This window comes from Ambystoma mexicanum, chromosome 3p (assembly GCF_040938575.1).
Source record: "Ambystoma mexicanum isolate Mex_15411 chromosome 3p, UKY_AmexF1_1, whole genome shotgun sequence".
NCBI lineage: Eukaryota > Metazoa > Chordata > Amphibia > Caudata > Ambystomatidae > Ambystoma > Ambystoma mexicanum.
The window spans coordinates 1,219,167,273-1,219,181,818 of record NC_090925.1 but is presented as its reverse complement, the minus strand read 5'-3'; the positions used below and the strand labels follow the sequence as shown (position 1 = coordinate 1,219,181,818).

At 48.2% G+C, this 14,546-nt stretch overlaps 1 protein-coding gene across 3 annotated transcripts in view; it reads left to right on the top strand.

Moving 5' to 3' along the window:
* Nucleotides 1-14,546, top strand: part of ANKHD1 (ankyrin repeat and KH domain containing 1) — a 1,723,611-nt gene that overhangs the window by 1,308,506 nt on the left and 400,559 nt on the right. The window lies entirely within an intron of this gene.

Below are 14,546 nucleotides of genomic sequence, written 5' to 3'. Positions count from 1 at the left end.
AAATGCAGCACCATATGAGCAGGCAAAAAAGCACATGACCCAAATTATAGTCCCAACAATGGAAAAAAAGCACCATTGTGTATGATAAATACGGTTTATAGTGATAATTTCGACAACAAAAATGTCGAAAGTCAAAATTTCTAAAAAAAAGTCGACTTTTTTTTTTCAATGCATTTTTTTTTAAATGGGGGGGGTTCCCCCCAACCCCCCTTTTTAAATTTTTTTTTTAATTGTTCCCTTTTTTTAACTCCCGAACCCCTAAAATAAATATATAATTAAAAAAACCGAAAGTCGACATTTTTTTTCGACATTTTTTTGTCGAAATTATGACTGGCCACCGATAAATACATCATGTCATTGTTAAACAACCAGACAAAATTCATATAAAGTGATGAGGGAGAATCTGTTTTTGCATTATGTTACAGTATCGCCCATTGCTGCCACTTGAACGATCTCCAAGGGTTATGGCGGATCCGAAAGAGAAGGGCTGGATGTTGCTTTAATGAAAGAGGGATTGTGTTGGTGCACAGTTTGTAAGCAACCAGGCACTGTGTGCAGGTTTATTTTTGGTTATGTGGGTTGAGGGCATAGAGGCAGTTGTGTCTAGAAGGGAGCCTCTTATGTCTGTGGTACTAGTATGCACTGGTCAGGGTGGAGCTATGCAAGTTGCCAATGAGGTGTAGAGTTCTGTTTGAAGTACCTAAGTAGGGATTGTAAATTGCTGTGTGTGGCATAGTTTCTGCGAGAATTATGTCGGAATATGGACGATGATGATCTCGTTATGACGGGAGCTTGGAGAGAAATATTGTCCTTCTGGTGGAATAATATTTGTGTACATAGTACAAGACCCAAGTTCATTAACTGATGGGTAGCTGACAGAGGAAGCTGCAACTGTATGGTAAATAAGATAGTGATTGTTACAGGTTTAAAAAAAAAAAGAAATCTCATATTGTTTGCATGCACAGCACCCCTAAAATTGATGTTCACCAGGCACGACAGCAGATTTTAAATTGGGTGAGGTCATTCAGCATAAAGAGATGCCCAACTCCAAAGTGTGGCACATGTGCTATAACTTAAGGGTTGGATCGGTTAGGGCTGTGGCATGAAACGGACCAGGGACGTGCAATAGTTGAAGTTACTTGGAATCCTATGGGGATGCATGCCTGGTCTTGCCCTTAGTCGGCACTACTGGTGTCGTAAATACACTAATGGTGTTCATTAAACAATCCTAAATATGAAACATAATTGTACTCATTGCAGTTTCCCAACCTACAATTATGTATTTCTCACCTTATCTTTTCACATTTTGTGTTGTATTCCTGTTCTGGCCAATATTGCACTGTTTATATCAGTTATTTCTCTTGTTGTACTCTCCCTGCTTCCTGACCATGAAATTGCCTGCACCAGAGGCAGGCCCAAAATGAATTCTAAAAGTGCTACTTTGTCCTGTCACCTTTACTGAATACATAAGGGATGTTGTCCCCGTGAAGGGGATGGGAATTGAAGCATGCTGCATTGCAGCATTCATTCAAAATAAATAGTGGAGCCGGTTGCATGGGCCGACGTGCCCCTGACGCAGAACTTCCCTCATGCCTACACCTCTTGTATTTATTGAATTTATGAAGCGCTTTCGCCAAGGCGCCCTCTCAAAAAGGAGAGCGGTACATTTTAACAAAGCAAGGTTTGGGACAAAAAATATCATGTGATTGAGCCAGAAAGTGAAGACAAGAGATGGGCCTTCAAGCAGCTACTATAGATGGGATAGGGGAGGAACAACTAGAAAGAGGAAGAGCATTCTTCACCGAAATCAAGCAAGAGGGGAAAGCGCGAAAATGCACAAGGGGGGGTTTGGGAACAGCAATGTTATAAGTAGACTGGGAGCCTAGAACACGAGCAGGAGAATAAAAGGAAAACAGAGAAGCAAGATACCGAGGAGCAAGACCATTTAGGCAATTAAAATGATAGAAATTAAATGAAACAAAAGGTGTGATTCAAATGGTAGAATGGAAGCTGTTAAAAAATGAGGAAGAGATCGAAGAGCGGGGGTGGAAGATCAAAAAGTAAACAAATAGCTGAGTTATAAATAGAACAAAGTGTTAAGGCGGGATTCAGGAAGTCAGATCAGGAGAGAAGAACAATATTTAATACGAGAGAAAATTAAAGCAGAAATTTAGTAACATGAAAAGAAAGACAGGGACGTGCACAACGAAGATTGAAAAGAAAGTGACAGTTGCAAGCATTAAGAGAAACATGAGAAGATAAAGAAAGGAATAAAAAAAATACCAAGATTACTAGCAGATAAAGCGAAAGGTAGTTGAGAAGGGGGAAAAGGAGAGGAAGGCGCAGGAGGAGGGAATAAAACCTGGTTTTAGATTGGTTAAGATGAAGAAAGTGAGAAGCCATCCAAGTTTGGATGGGAGAGACAGGCAGAAACTTGAGTGAAGCGAGATGGAAAAATCAGAAAAGGAGAAAAAGATTTTAGTCTGCGTAAAAGTGACAGAAGAGATTAAAGGAATCAGTGAGAGAAGAGGAATAGTGTACTGTTCGAACAAAAAGGGACTAAGGACAGAGCTTTGGGGAACACCCTAAAGAAGTGAAAGTGGGGAAGAAAGCTGGCCAGCCCAGGATACAGAATAAGAGCGTCCAGAGAGATGAGATTTAAACCAAGCAAACGGAGAACCGGAAATGCCAACGGAAGAGAGGATAATAAGGTAGAGTGGTTGACAGTATCAAAGGCTACAGATATATAAAGTAGAATAAAAATAGAGTAAAGCTTATTGTGTTGTGCAGATAGATTAAAATAAGTAACATGCAAGAGGGCAGTTTCGGTAGAGTGAGCAGGCCTGAAGCCCGATTTGAGCGGGGGAAGAAAGTAAGTCTTAGTGTCTGAGGCAGTGTTTGGTAACTTCCCCATGACCTGGAGGTGGACTCTGCAAACCAGAAATTCTGGCCCACCAGAGCAATTTGGCCAGTGCCTGAAAATACATTTAGGATAAGGGTTGGACTCCCAGAGCCCTCGGCCCACTTGGCTTCCCCATCTCCCTTGATCAATAGGTTAAAGAAACAAATCCCATGGGTCAGAGCAATTATAACATTTATCTCTTACTGAAGCAAAGAACCTATTCTGTTATGAGTGCAGTACTAAAATAATACCATCCTTGTGCAGAAGATTAGACTAAAACCTGGCAGTATGCCTACTGTTTGGAAATATTTTCATTTTGCTGCTTTCCTCCCATAGAATTCTCTGGGTCACAGTTTCTTTTTGCTTGTTTTGAACCCCGTCCTGACCTTTTTGGAGGCAAGTAAAGCCTACTGCTCCACTTGCCTGTTTACTTATTATTATGGAGAAGCTGATCTGTACTGAGACACTCCCCCTTTGTGAACCTATTGTTTCTGATGCTTACTAATCTGCTTAGAATCACATGCTGTGCATATGGGCCAACATCTCGTGGTAACTTCAGAGTATTGCATCTTGTCTTTCGAGAATCGAAAGGGGACGTAGACATGGGCGTGCCTGTAATACTATCCCTACGTGACGTGTAGTGTACCCAAGATCCCTCATGCGTCGAGGTACCTCAGATTGTTTTTTTCCGTCCAGCATACTGGTCGCCTTGATGCAGAGCTCGTCAAAGACTTTGATTACAGTCCCATCGACCCTTGGTCTAATAATTATATAGTGTATCGATATCGCCCTATCCATCCCTCATTTTGACGACTGCTATAGACCTCTGCCAAAAACCTTCAAGAACTCAACGGACGGTGATCCAGTCGGCGCTGCCGACCACGTGGCCGGGCCTTCAGCCGGCCTATACAGTAGGGAGAGTGGGGTCGGGTGGACATTTCTATACAAATTGAGAACACCTTTCACTTTCCTTTCTCTTTCCCTTTCGGTCTTCGTCACTCTGCACATCCTCAGCTATGGAGAGGACTCGATAGGTTTTGCTATAATTGTAGGAGCAAATTCCCTTGGAAAGATAGGCATAGACTGTGTAACCGGTGCTTGCCCCTCAATCACAAGGAAGAAGGATGTGCGACTTGTAAACTCCTCCGTCTTAAGACATTAAAGCAGGGTAGAGTCAAGCGGTGGGCGGCCTACGGCATGTCGAAGGCCGAATTTTCTCCCACTGCTGCATCCACCGAATGTGACGATTGCCAGAGTGACGATCATACCTCCGAACTGGAGATTGTTGACCTTTCAACGGAACACTGGCGTTCTGCATAGTCTGTCCCCAGCCCTGGCCGGCACGGATTAGGCACTGCTATGGGGAAGGCACACCCCAGCGACAAAGACAAACATGTACACTGCACAAAGCACACAACCCAAAGTAAATCTTCGGCCAGGTCGAAGAAGACTTCAGTGCCAACGGGTACACTGGAAGCTCCGGTGGCACCCGGCGACTGTCGGGGTCGGCAGCCCTCCCTGCCGCTGCAACTGCGCCTAGCGACGAGGCTATTGAAAACAAAGGGCAGTACCCCCAATATATCGGGTTCCGCCAAGACGCATCGCAAGAAGGCATCCAGCGACGATAGGGTTTCGGTTCCACTGAAGAAGTCGTCGCAGAGGACAAAGCCCAGGCACTGCCAAAAATGGCAGCCGTTGAGGACAAGGCCCCAACACCAGCGAAGAGGACCCCCTCGTAATCGCAGGCTGAAGCTACACACCTTCACACCGCGGAGGACGTCGCCGGCAGCTTAGCCAGGATTGTCGCCTCCGATTCTCAGAAGCGGAATGCCGGGGATGTGCCAAGGCCAATAGAAAGGCCCAGGGATTGGTCGAGGTCCAAGGGTGGCATGGCGGGGGGACTGGAACCCACCCATAAGTCGAAGGAGAAGCACAGAGACGTCTCACCTCTGTCGGTACCTTGGGAGGAGTGCTCTGAGGGTGAAGGACTATATTCGACGATGAGGCGAAAATCTCGATGCTTTTCGAAGGATGAACACGCTGAAGACCTATTTCCACCTCTAGACCACTCTAGATCCTCGGTTTGGACTAGGGAAAAGTTTGAGATCTGCATGGAAAGGCTGGACAGGTTTGTTTCTCGTTCAGAACAACCCACACCAAGGAGGCCAAGGGATGAGAGCCCTATGGACCCCAAAGCTAAGTTTCCAAGACTTTTTGAACCCTCTTTAGAAGAGGATTTATACAATTACGACCTTACAGAGGAGGAAATTCATGCTGATACCCAGGATGAAGAATTCATCAACCCTGAGGATCTGCATGAGCCCATAGAGGGCTGGGAAGAGAACCCAGATGTGGGTGACCCCCAACCATGGCAATCCCCGGATCATCAAGACCCTGATGTCCTGGCTCTGGACTCTCCCCAGTCCACACCCACTAGGCAAGAGCCATGACCAATTGGCTTTTATCGTAATGTTACGTAAAGCAGCTGATCACTTTAAAATTGCTACAGATGAGGCGGTCCCCGAAGCTCACTTCGTGGAAGACATCCTTAAGAAAAAAACCACCGGCCAGCCAGGCCATTCCCCTCCTCAATTAAATTTAAAAAACATCTAGCGCTATCCTTATCAACATCTGCTCTCACAAGAGTTGTCAACCCACGAATAGAAAAACTCTTTCGCCCTTCTCCATCAGACCCTCTGTACATAAGAGGTCATTCGACCCTGGACTCCTTGGTGGTGACTACCACACGAAAGCGGGCAGGGGTCCCTTTATCAACAGGCTAGGCACCCCCTGATAAGGAAGATAAACTACTTTACGCCCTTGGGGAAAATGATCACGGTTGCAGCAGCGTTCTCAACGAGCATTGCCAAGAACAATACCTTGTTGGCCAGCTACGGCGATGCCCAGTGGGCTTTACTACAGGAAAGCATACAGGAGGTTCCCGAACCTCTGCATACTTGTCTCTTCACCACTGTCACTGAAGGCAGACAGGTGAACCAGAGCATTCTTAAGAACAGAAACTGCTGGTCGATTCCTGGCTCAGGGCACACTCCTGAAAAGACATGCGTGGCTACGGAACTCTGGATTCAAGCCAGAGACACGAACGTCGCTAATAAACAAACCTGTGGAAGAAGCCAACCTGTTGGGGAAAGCAGTCGATGAGGCCCTCGATACCGCAAAAAAAATGACACCTTGAAAACGCTGGACCAGATTACACAAAGACCCTCTACAAGAAGAGGAACTTGATCCAAACGGCTTTTTCGTGGCCAACGCTTCCCTCACCAACAATACTCATCGGGAAACAATTGGAATTCTACACAGGGAAATAGCGGATACACCACCCTGTATCCCCATACAGGTCAACGCCATGGCAAAAGAAGAGGCCCGATCTCTACCCAAAGAGGCTCCACAGCCCCAGGTTCGAAATGGCACGAAGATTCGGGTCCACCTCCCATCCCTCCCTGGTCAGGGGCCGGCTAACATCGTTTCGTCGGCATGGGAGGGAATAACTACAGACCAGTGGGTGCTAAAGACAGTGGCCCACGGGTACTGTATAGAGTTCAACTGGTCCCCAACATTCAGACCTCCACGAGCAAGACTGTCACCAGACCACCTTTGCATTCTTCTGCAGGAAGTAGAGACTACTGGAGAAAGGAGCCATAGAAATTGTACCTCTGTCTCAGGTAAAAAGTATTTATTCAGTGTACTTTCTTGTACCCAAAAAGGATCTAACCATGCGCCCTGTTTTAGATCTGCACCCAGCAAACAAGTGTTTGAAGCCACAAAAGTTTTGCATGGTCGCACTACAGGAAGTAATCCCACTGCTATCACACTGGACATGAAAGATGCATACTTTCATATTTCAATGTTGCCAGTGCACAGAAAATACCTCCGATTTATGATACAGGACAAACATGATCAGTTCAAAGTACTACCCTTCAGCATAGCATCTGCACCAAGGGTATTTACAAAGGTACTAGCAGTGGCAGCAGCACATCTGTGGAGGCAATCCATCCCGGTCTATCCTTACCTCGACGACTGGCTCATAACAGGGGACTCTTACGAAACATGTCTGTCAAATACCCAAAAGACGATGGATCTTTTATTCAGTCTGGGTTTCTCCCATCAACGAGAAGAAATCCAGTCTAGACCCCAGTCAGGACAAACAGTTTGTAGGGGCTCTAATTCGAACCAAGGACGGCCTCGTCTTCCCCTCCAACGAGAGGGTCCAAAACATGTTTCAGATCCCTCAGTATGTAGCCAGTCGAGAGGTGACCTACGCAAGGCTAGGCGACTGCTAGGAATGATGGCGTCATGTATCTACTTGGCTCATCACGCACGCCTGCGCATGCGCCCAATACAAGAGTGGCTCAACAGCCAGTGGTGTCAGGCCAGCGGACAGTGGGATGATCTAGTGGTTGTCTCGCCGGCCCTCGTTCTCTCGCTGCAGTGGTGGTCGAGGGGCAACCTCTTGAAGGGGAAATCCTTCACCACCCCCGCAGTGGAAGCCACTCTAACCACAGACGCGTCTCTTACAGGTTAGGGGGGCTCACCTGCTTCAACAAACAGCGCACAGAGTTTGGTCGTTAGAAGGCAGAGGCCATGGCCCCGTTCCAGAAGGGGGAGGTGGCTTTGTATCACCCCATCATGGTGGCACTGGACATAGAAGACTCTGGCTTCCGCCAGATGGGTAATGGTGTGGCCTTTTGACAACAGGAATGGCTGAAGGCCACGGACATCTGGGCGAATATCCAGTCCAAGGTTGTGGGCATGCCTTTTGATGGAGACAACCTGTTTGGGAAGGCAGTGGATGAGACTCTCCAGGCTATTAAAACAGATAGACCTTTCTCTCTCTTTCTCTCTCTTTCTCTCTCTTTCTCTCTCTTTCTCTCTCTTTCTCTCTCTCTCTCTCTTTCTCTCTTTCTCTCTTTCTCTCTTTCTCTCTTTCTCTCTTTCTCTCTTTCTCTCTCTCCCCCCTCTTTCTCCCCTGCAGCAGAGGAGGCCGTCCTTTCATTCCCCACGGGGGAACATTCTCCAATTCCTCCAAGGAGTACACCACCCCCTATCGTCAGCCCTCCTGCTCCACCTCCCAAGAAGCCTACAGGAGCCGCTACCAGGCCTACGGCAGCGGAATCCAGCATGGTTGTCCCTAGGACTCAACGACCAAGCATTACTGAACTGGCCGTGTATCTAGGCCCCCACTTTAGCACCCCAGTGGGAAACCGGCTATCGAACTTTGTTGAACAGTGGAAAGACATCACAACAGACAAATGGGTGCTAGATGTTCGTCAACAGGGGCATGCCTTGGAATTTCAACACCGGTGCCCTTGCATTCTGCCTGTAGTTTGTCAAGAATGTCACCTGGCCTAACTGCTGCAGCAGGTTCAAGCCATGTTAAGAAATGGGCCAATCGAACCGTTCCCTCAGCGACTCTGGCAATCCTGGTATACTCCAGATACTTTCAATTTTCTGAAATTCTGTGTGGTGCCATCGCAGAACGCTCTGTTTCTGGGCTCCTGCCTCAACACAGTCCCATGCCTTGTGACCCCCTCGGAGGTGAGGTGGTCTGCCACCCTGGTTCCCCGGCTATCAGTGGCATCCATCGCGACAGTCCCCTTCATTGGGCATGATGTCCTCCTGCATCCATCAAGTCCCCTTTTCCAGGCTCCAGATGAGGCATCTCCAAGAATTCCTTTACGCCAGGTGATAGCAAGTCACAGGCTCTTGGACAGACGGGATCACCCTTACTCAGGTGTTCCAGCAAGCACTACAATGGCAGGAGAGGGGGTGGGGGCCACATCGCACTCAGGGAGCTCCATCTCGGATGCCCGTTGCCAGGCCACGGTCACCACAGATGCCTCCCTGGAAAGTTGGGGAGCCCACACATGGACATACTCACGCCTGAGGCCTCTGGCTCCCGGAAACAAATACGTCCTGGCGTTCTGGGCAGTCTTCTGGACCCTCAAGTTGTTTCAACCACAGCTGCAAGGGAAGGTGGTGCGGGTCTTTACTACAGACACCACCATGTTCTACATCTGGAAGCAAGGGGGGGCGCGCTCTCCCGCTCTCTCCCTGGAAGCTCACTCCCTGTCCCCTTTCACCTAGCAGGCACCAAGAAAACCATTGCAGACTCCCACAGCAGGGAGCTGCGATCCTGCCACGAGTGGAACTCCAGTAGGCCCAGGTGTCCCGTCTCTTCAGCAAGTGGGGCCATCCCTGGATCGACCTCTTTGCAACGGCAGCCAACTCCAAGTGCCCAGGTTTGCCAGCTTGTATCCTCAGTAAGAAGGAGCTTGGGGGCTGCCTTCTCGTTCTTCTTGGATGGGCTCTCCCTCTATGCCTTCCCTCCGATTCCGTTCCTGCTACATGTGATCAACACACTCAAATACTGCAGTTGCAGAGTGATTCTCATTGCTCCAGCGATGCTGTGACAGACCTGGTACCTGGTCCTGCTCCATCTGTCAGTGGGACCGTCCATCCGGCTGCCTCCACTTCCTGGCCTTCTCTCTAACAAGGGCCGGACAATACTGCATCATGACCCAGCCCCGCTGAGCCTTACAGCCTGGCTTCTGCATCCCTAGAGTTTGGGCACTATTCCCTACCCTTGGAGTGCAAGATGATCTTGGCCAAGGCATAAATGGAAGTGCTTCACAGTGTGGTGCAGGACTCAGAAGATCATGCCTCTGCGGGTGAAGGCTCTACAGCTTCTCCCGTAGCTGCTTTCGCTTGCCAAAGCTGGGCTAGCTCACGCCTCCATCAGAGTTCATCTGGCTGGCCTATCCCGGTACACCCGGGCACCAGACAAGCCCTCCCTGTGGTCACACCGGTTTGTCAAGGAGTTCCTCAAAGGCCTCTTTGGGATTGTTCCGCCAGTGAAGTCTCCTGCCCTTGCTTTCTAGTGCAATGTAGTTCTGACTAAGCTTATGGGGCCTACATTTGAACCAATGCATCAGGCTCCTCTGAAGTTTTTCTTGTGGAAGGCTGCTTTCCTGGTGCCATTTATATCAGCAAGGTGAGTCGGGGAGATCCAGGCCCTCTCCTGCAAGCAGCTATAGTTGACCTACTCATATGTCCCGTCCCCTTTCCTCCATCCTTGTGGGTGTCCCCAAACACGGGCACAGTAATGGAACCTTTGGCAGCAAAAAATGTAGCTTCCTCTTTATTTCACTTCTCTTCGGTGCCCTGCCTCCCCTGGTGCATGTCTACCGCAGGAGGTTTCACGAGTCCCTGCATATCAACGTCCTAAAGTTGAGGGTGGTCTTCTGGGCGCTGAAATCCTTTTGTCTCCATCTCCAAGGGATGGTGGTTAGGGTATTTAGTGACAACACTATTTTAGATCCTGAAACTTGACGACACCAGATCACCCATCCTCTCTACACAAGCGTAATCCAGAAAGGGGTTCTTTTGCGCACCAAATGTTCATGACCCCTTCCACCTGCCGATCATCTATTTCTCGGTTGCCAACTCCTTCAGCAGTAAACTACTCTCCTGCCACTACTCCACAGCCAAGTTGTTCATGTCTTTCAAATGTGGTGAGTCCCAGACATAGACCTCTTTGCCACCAGAGAAAATTAGAAAGGCCACGCGTTTGCAAGCAGATTTCCCCAAGCCAGTAGCCTGGTTGACGCTTACATGTTCCAGTTTGTGAACAAGCTTCTTTACGCTTGCCCCCCGTTTCCTCCAATTCTAATGGCCCTACTTGCTTTCAAGACACAGCAATATAAAATGATCTGGCGGCCCTAACCTGGCAGACACATTTCTGGTTTCTGGAGCTCCTCTCCCCTCCCTTCAGCACCTCCCATCAAATGGCCTCCAGCCTTCAACCTAGTCACCTTGGCCAAGGGAATGCTCCTTACACCACAACTTGACCTCTGGCGATCTGACCTGGCTCCTCCTTCCTTGGAAATCGGGCCGTTTCTATGCCACGAAACTTTTAACGAAGTCTCGACCTCCAGCTACTTTTTCTTGCTATAATAGTGGAAACATTTCATGATATGGCGTGCTGCTCAGAAGATGGATCACTTTAATTTCCATGCTCACCAAATTTGGCCGTCCCTGCCTTTGGACCGCGGTGCCTGGCCAATTTCTCCAAGGTCGAACTGGTGGCAATTTCATGATTTTTTCGCACCTCCACTGCTCCTTTGTTGTGGTCTCATCGTTTCGTTGAGTTCTTGTAGGGCCTTTTCTGTGCCTTCCTGCCTGAGAGTTGAACATTTTACTTTCTAAACAGATGCTTGCTTTATGTAATTGTTCAAAGGGTGGGCCCATTAGAGCTTTAAAGTTCTATCCTGCCCATACCAAGACATTCTGGAAGTCATCTCAGCTGTTGGCAAGGGCATAATCTAAATATTCCATTTCCCGATGGCTCTCTGCTTTCCTCTTCTTCTGTCATCACTTTAACGGGGTGCTTCCAGGTTGATAAAGTGCATTCCCCAAGAGCAGTTTCATCCACTACTACTTCCTTCTCTGCCTCCCTCTCTGGTGTACCACTGATGTACTTCTGCAGGGCGTCTACACTGAGATCTGTTCAAACCACCATAAGGTTCTAATGTGTTGACAGGAACTCCACACAGGAGTCCAGGGTTGGACAAGCAGCGCTTTCTGATCTGTTCGCCTTAATGAGCTTTTCTGCAGGTGAGACTGCTCCTTTTTTGCATAGTATGCATGCTGCTTTATTATCTATTCAAAGAGCATGTTAATCTAAAAAAATCAAATGCGGGAGATGGAATAAGCTACTTTCCTGTAACTCCTGTTCTCTACTGTTATCTTGATTAGATTCACCTGCAACTCTCCCAGCCATCCCGCATATGGCTCTCTTCTTGGAACTTTGTGTTCTGCTAATCTAAAGATGGCCTCTGGGGGTGGACCTAAGGGAGGCACTGCCTATTGGCTAAATGGTAAGTTGGCCCAAAATGACTGAGAACACTAAAGTACCTGCAGTTTCTCAAATTCTAATGAAATCTGCACTAATGTTATTAAGGATTCCCAGCCCGTCTACAGGGGATATTTGAACAGCATATGACTCTGTGAAAGATATCAATGCTGGAAAACAGGAGTAACGGGGATGTAACATATTCCTCCTTTTCATTTCAGTGTTATGGCCAGAAGAAACACTGATCGCTATCCCACAAGAAGAGAAAGAAGTGCAGGGATAGGCGCGACTCATTAGAGGAAAAGGTTGTCGTACCCTTCCAAGGCGGCCCCTAGAGAGGAGCGGGATGGGCTCTTATAGGCGATGGACTTGATCATGTGCTGGACTTTATGGCTGGTCAAGCGGAGCTCATTTAGCTTGCGGTGAGTCTGCATGACGCATGTCGACTGGATATGTCCCATGACGTCAAGCTGCAGCAAGCTACTCCATCCGCAAATCCGAATGCTCAGTATTGGAAGGTGGTTCCTGGCCTCAAATGTCATGAATATAGGTTAACATATATAGAAGGCAACTAACCTGAATTAGATGCCAGTTCCTTGAAGTCAGCAAAACCCCCCTGAGGACTCTACTGCCCTCCGCCTGTCAGCCAGGAATCAGAGATGCAGAGCCCCCAGGAAAAACCCTCTGGGGAGGAAAACCCTGTTGCCTCGAATTGAGAGTGTGGAACCCAGGGATTGCTGGACGGGGGAAGCCTCAAGGAACAACCACCTTAAGGTGTCTGACAATGAGAAAAGGAGAGGTAAGTATAAAGAAACGTGTGTGGAACCTAGTGGCTAGAAGAGGATATACCTTTCTGGGAGATCAGAGAGGACCTGCATCTGGGCGATTCCATGGGGAACATGTGCTTCCTATAGTGTTAGAAGGAGGATTAGTTGTAGGCAAAAGCGGGACCGCAGAGTACAAGAAAGGACCGGCTCGAATCGTGTTCACCTACTGTGTTCAGGCTTGGAAACAATGGACTTGAATGCCATGGGGCGCGGATGTGAAATCCCTTGCAGAGGAGTCTCCCGAATTGTCGGGGACTTTGTGAGACAAGGTCTTGCTGCAACAAATAATCGATGATCATGGAGAAGCACCGTGGGTAAGTGGGCGTGGAAAGATGTGCACAGCGTCCTACCATGCTCCGATGACCTGCGAGGAGAAAGGTAAGCTGAAAGCCGGTTGTAAACTTCTGTGAACGGCAGAAGGGAAATGCAGTCGAAAGATGGGAGTCGGCGGGGAATGGAGTTGGAAGTGAACGTAACCGCTTGTGTCGAGGATCTGGGAAGACAGAAATGTTAGAGCGTAGAACTAGAGCAAGATCTGGGAAAATGAAAGTTCTAGCAGGCGAATTTATGAAGCGACATGCTCTGGAGCAGCGACGCAACGCGGCTCAGTCTCTGGCTGTTGATATCCCGTTTCATGAAGCAGCGGGGGCAGTGTATTGCTCTCCCCAGAGTGCACGGAAAAACATAAATCGCCAATGCAATTATAGAGCAAATACTTTGAACGCAGACAGACGCAATAACTTGCAACCACACACTCTTAGAAGATAATCAGCACTTATACGGCTATTTATTAAAAGTTTAGAAGCAACCAATGATAACATAGAAATAACTCAAAGAAGTAACATAGACATAAATCACAGAAGAAACAAAGAATTCAAAAGGTAATACATCACCGTGAGTGCAACTAGATTCCTCATCTCGCCCAGAAGCGGCTGGAAGACCCTGGGAACAGCCAGGCCGAGAGCACCACAGCTCACAGGAGTGCCGGACGTAAGCGTCGTCCTCCGGCCGAAGTCTCACCTGACCACCTCCGGGTTTCCTTATATATACACACTCCGCAAAGGGGTGGCAGTTCTCGAACCGTCTGGAAATGGCACTTGCGCAGTTGATGAGCAGCCGTCGGTTGCCAGCTGGGTCAATCGAGAGCCACCCTCATGGAGCAGAGTGCCTCTCTCCTCTAAAAACACGCTCCGCGGAGAACAATAACAAACGATAAAAAAGTTAGCTGTCCCAGCAGAAATGTCCTTGACCGCATACCAGGTTTGGAAAGCATGTTTTCCTCAGCACCGTGAATCTAACACTCAGCAAAATGTGTGCAGCTTTTCACTGCGGCATGAACTAAATATCCATCATGGATCCAAGCGCTCCCAGAATACACTGTGCACCAGCGCCATTTTAGTTCAAGCGTAACGGGCAGAGACCAATTGCAGGCAGGCACAGCAAGCTGAGAATAGCGAGAGCGATGCATCCTGGCGCCCATCTTGAGATGGGCTAATGAAACAGTCTAACTGATTCTCCCGCAGCGCCACCAAGACCAGCGTTTATAGTGAGATGTGACGCAAAGCCAAGTTGAGAACTTTGCTACAGTACGAGCTAACCGATATCTTGGATAGAGGGCCACAATCAGAGATGGTGCTGTAATAGTGGATCTGATTGCGATGATATGGCAACGTCTATGCTCTATGCAGTCAGTCGACAGAACTTACAAAAAATATAGACAAGCTAGAGGTGATCAGCCTTTCCTCTCCACGCGTTCAAGCTTGAATGGGATGGTGGTCCAGGCTGCAGCAGTCAACTCAAGGCTGTCGGATGTAGAGCTTCCTACAGATACAGAGTCGGGGGCATGGGGGGGAAAGAAGACGCATTTTCAAAAATCTTCATCTTCACATCTTGAAGCATGCCGTTGAAGGCAATGAATCATTCTTGTGCTTTTGCAAAGTATTCC